At 41.6% G+C, this 4720-nt stretch overlaps 1 long non-coding RNA gene across 1 annotated transcript; it reads right to left on the bottom strand.

The window, feature by feature from the left end:
• Window positions 1-939: 939 nt before the first annotated feature.
• LOC100277648 (uncharacterized) lies at window positions 940-2301 on the bottom strand. The gene has a single exon (NR_157077.1). It is a non-coding gene; the product is annotated as an uncharacterized lncRNA (long non-coding RNA).
• Window positions 2302-4720: the final 2419 nt, after the last annotated feature.

Here is a 4720-nt window from a genome sequence, read left to right as displayed (position 1 = left end):
ATGGAAAGACAATCAAGATGGACTAGGACCAGACCAAATAAATCGAAATTCAGAGCAAGCCAGGGCGAGAGTGGAAGGGGAACTGATGTGTCATGATTGGGGAGCGATCTTATGATCGCCCTCCTTCCTCTCCTCCGTCTTCTCCTAAGAACAGCGTGACGATTTCACAACTTTCATTGTTCACCGTTGAATCTTATCTTCTGTAGGAGACACCTTTGTTTCGTCAGCAGCGATGGCAACACTGCCGCAGCATCCTCCCAAATGCAGCACCATAATGGATCTTTTCCTCACCTCGATCGGCATCCGACTGTGCTTCAATTCTGATGAGCTACACTAGCTGATAGTCCGATGATCTTGTGAAGCTACGTCTCTGTATTTTATATGGGAAATGGAATGAGTTTTGAGGTTCTTTTGTTGTCACGTATGAGGTTTGAAGATTCATCTATGACAAGAACTGATTGGCTTTGAGCGGAAAGGGTAGGGTGAGTCTGTTGACTTCTTGTTAAAGCAGCTATAAGTTGTGCCTTGGTAGCCAAGGTTCTTCTGCGTTATCCGGCTGGATTACAAATCAGCTTTCTAGAGAGGGAAACTGCATGGTCAGTTGAAAGCGACAGCTAAATAGCTTTCTCCTAAGGTTTGGGTCCCTGAATTGAAAAAACCTTTTTTCAGCATTTTATTTAAAGAATCTAGTAGAAGAGCTCGCTATATATTAAAAAGAAGAATATAACCTTCCTTTTTTAGATAAAGAGGAGTTCTATTTCATCGTGACAATAATAAGAGGTCCTAAAGTCTTCATAAAAAAGATAAGTGTGACCACCTTGCAATTGCAACTAGGCAATAAACCCCGTAAAAGGATCAAGCAACAGAGGCAACAAGAACAAATAAAACAATTAAATTAACAAAAGGCAATGACCAGTTCGATTGAGATCACAACACGTGTAGTCCAACAACCAATTCTAGGCTATTAAACCACCACCAACCAGTATCGCTGCACAAGCATCATATCAGAAGCCATTGGTAACCCATTGCATCTAGTCGACACACCATCACACATACTGATAATCCCTATATCCTGCTCGTGGAGAATGATAACTTGGTGAACATCTTTGTAAGATTAGATAAGATGTAAGACAAATAACACTACCTGCAATATGGTCTTGAATTCCACCTCTATGATGAAGTCTTATTAGGGTCAAATAGCAATGAGCCCTATGGTCTCCTCATGATGAGCAAAACCTTAGGTTCGGCTTGGCGAGGTGTTGAATGGTTCACGATAGGTCATTGGTCTGTCCGCAATAGGTCACCGGATCGTCCACGGTAGGGTGGTGGATTGTCCGTGATTGCGTAGAGAGCCCTTGGTTGGACCTGGATCTCGCCCCCGGAGGACCTCGCTAGGAAAAGATTGTAGTGAAATCTTGAGGTCGACATTATTGGAGAAACCTAATATACGTAGTTAGTTCATTGTAGAATACATGCATGCGTCTGTTGTAAATATCTGTAGAGTTGCGCCTCTTGCCATCATATGTTCTTGAAGTGAACCAAGTATTTTTCCTACGCCTCCTCACACTTCTGAACTTGTCATCACTGGAACTCCTCATCTAGCTTCTTCATGTAGTCTTTAAATTCCTTCTACTCATCGATCGAAAAATCATTTATAGTCAGCCTTGTGTTGTAGTCAGGGTAAACGTCGTTGAGATCTTTAGAATCAACGATTTTCTTGTCGAACGGGGTTGCTCCTGAAGACGAAAGGTGTCAACACTTTCATCATCGTCACCATCAGTAGATCGACTGGCACCAATATCAACATTAATACATCTTTGAACGGCCCACTTGCCCTCGATATCTCAAGTTGATTGTAGGAGAAGGTGTTTCGCAGTACCCAGAAAGTATATCTTGGATCATGGAGACCAACAAAGTGCCACCAAGCCGGTTTGCGCAACCCTATCTTGCATTCTTTTAGCTACTTTAGTTGTGTAGTTCAAACCACACTACATAGCGGTTGGATCACTGTGTCCATGTATATAATATATTCCAACATAAATATTTTCATTTACTATGTTGACTCCTAGTTTTTTACCAAACTTTGAAATTCCATTACTAGGACACCTCTACGTAATTTCAGCTTTCACCAACATCCAATTGTAAAGTAGACAAGGGAGTTCAATATGTATGATGATCTTCATCTAATTACTTGTGTATGATATATGGTGATCTTCACCTAATTATTTGACTATAGACTCCTCATAGAAAATTGGGCTACCGACACACACTAACATGCATATATGCTTCTCCTCAAATGAATCATTTAACCTTACCAACGAATGCTATTTATACCAACTTAAATATGACACTTTTTTGCAAGTTTGTTGGTCTGAAATCATGAGTTTTGTGTTCTACCCAGGTACAAACATGTGTTTTTCGTTCATGTAGCAGCTGCAAAAATCATGCATACCATGATATATAGTCCCTCAATTCCAAATTAAAAAATCATGCGTACCATTATATATATCTAACTTTTGCTATGCAATTAGATAAACTTATGTTTGTGCTTTCCATCTCTAAGATGCATTTCAAAGGCTCATTCCTGCATCATCATCAAATTGATACTACATTACACCTGTCTCTGCTTCATCTACAACCACTTGACCTATAGCAACAAGGATGATGATGAGGTTTGCCGAAATGGCGACGTCACCGAGATATGATCCTCAAGAACGTCAACCTACAGCACGCGATATGGTGTCGGTCGGTAGCTATGACGTTCCCGAAAACATTTTTCAGTTCGATTAAGCTTTTAAATTAAAGCGCCTCTGAACCACCACGATCTTCAATCTTGCTATGCTCAAACAATTTGCAATATTGCATTCCAACATCAGAATGATATGGCTCGGTGATCTGAACCATCGAGTGTCAGTGGGCTATGAAGATACATGAACGTTACTGTAGAAGAATGATTGGGACGTTCTTATGAAGAAAAGATCACAAAGATTCCGATCATCTTTGGATACTGATGTCTCTCTATAAATTGGCCAGAATTTCACCAACAATTTTTGCATCTCATAATTGAGAGAGAAACAGGGAGAACGTGCAGAGACATGGCATGGAAGGTGGGCATTGGGTGACTGCGAGCACTCGGGATGACAGCGTGCGAGATCCACAGATGGAGTTGCTGGACGACGGCTCGGCTATGACACCATCGCTATCGAATGTCGTACACCTTGCCACCCTAGCACGACGCCATTGCAGGTCTCACGCATGCATGAAGGGCAAGGGATTGAGCATGGGATCTAGAGGAGGCTGTAGAAATTACTCTGGCTCTGCCAAATGTTTAATAAAAAATTTCACAAAGAAATAGAGTACTAGATTGATGCTCACTATGGGCATTAGTTTATCCTTTTGTTTCACGTCCTTCTAATAAGGTTTTGCTAAATGTTTTTACTTAGTGCTTATGTGTACTTAATATTGTCATGGGCGTATTTATAGTGCCCTCCCCCAAATAGATATATGTATCAATTTCAATAGAAAGGTTGCCCAACTCTCCACACCTTGGAATGGCTGGCTATGTGGGTATTTATAGTGCCCTCCCCAAAATAGAGCCATTGGAGAAAGCAGACTTTTCTGCATTGCACCTGACCGGTTTGGTGCTTCCATGTCAGGTAGCTGTTAGCTTCTAACAGATTCTCTGTGCTACCATCGTCAATGTCCGGCGTGCCACCCGCATGGGTACGGTGCCAGGAGTCCGAGTGTCCAAAAAACATCATCTCTAACAAACTGGTCTGGTGCACACCCGCACGGTCTGGTGCGCCAGCTGCTCACTTTTCCGATAAAAGCTCTCTAGCAAAGTGGTCCGGTGCACCAGTCTAGGGCACCACCAAGAGAATTTCAACCTATCTTTGATTTCTTCAATCCTTTTTGTTTGGTCTTCATTCTTGACTTGTGTCTTGAACTTTGCTTGATACTTGAAGGTCTTCTATAAGTCTTTAAGAGTCTTCTTTGAGGTGTTGCATTCTGAGAGCCTCGGTCTAATCCACTTTGCATCCCATGAACTACAAAACATAAACACTTAAATACATTAGTCCACAGGTTATCTTGAACATCAAACACCAAAATCACTTAGTCAAATGGCCAGGGTCCATTTTCCTTACAAGTAGTAAATCCAACCTTTCTGCCACTTCGCTTTCATGGTTGTTATCTTCATCCGCATTCGTCCACTCAAAGTAAGATGCCTCGAGATCGGATCATACTAAGAAGTCCAATGGATCATTACCTCAGAGATGAAAGGCGAAGGAGAAGAGGAAAGATAGAGGGGAGGAAGGTGGATCGAAAAAATAAAGGGTAAAGTATAAATCGGAGGAAGAGGGTGAGTTGCTCCCAATGGTGGAAGAAAGGTCATCCGCCATTGGTGCTAGAAGGATTTTGGCTCTTGGCCCTTGACTATTCTACAAAGGGAGTGTACTGGTATACTAGTAAAGTTGATAAGGTAAATAAGCGGAGAAGTGTGCAAAAGAGTTATTCACTAGGGGTGAGTGTGTTTAAATTGATAGTATGAGACTTCTAGGTGAAGATTCTTGTCATGGTAATGAAATAATTAGGGAATAAGAGTTATTACCACCAAATCTAAACCGAATTAGGACAACATGAGGATCGGTTGTTGGGCTAAATGGACATCCGCTTAAAGCTAGTTTTCTAGTGCATTAACTAGCCTTATCGGCTATGTACC

This window comes from Zea mays, chromosome 4 (assembly GCF_902167145.1).
Source record: "Zea mays cultivar B73 chromosome 4, Zm-B73-REFERENCE-NAM-5.0, whole genome shotgun sequence".
Classification (NCBI taxonomy): Eukaryota; Viridiplantae; Streptophyta; class Magnoliopsida; order Poales; family Poaceae; genus Zea; species Zea mays.
This window is presented reverse-complemented; position numbering and strand designations above follow the sequence as displayed.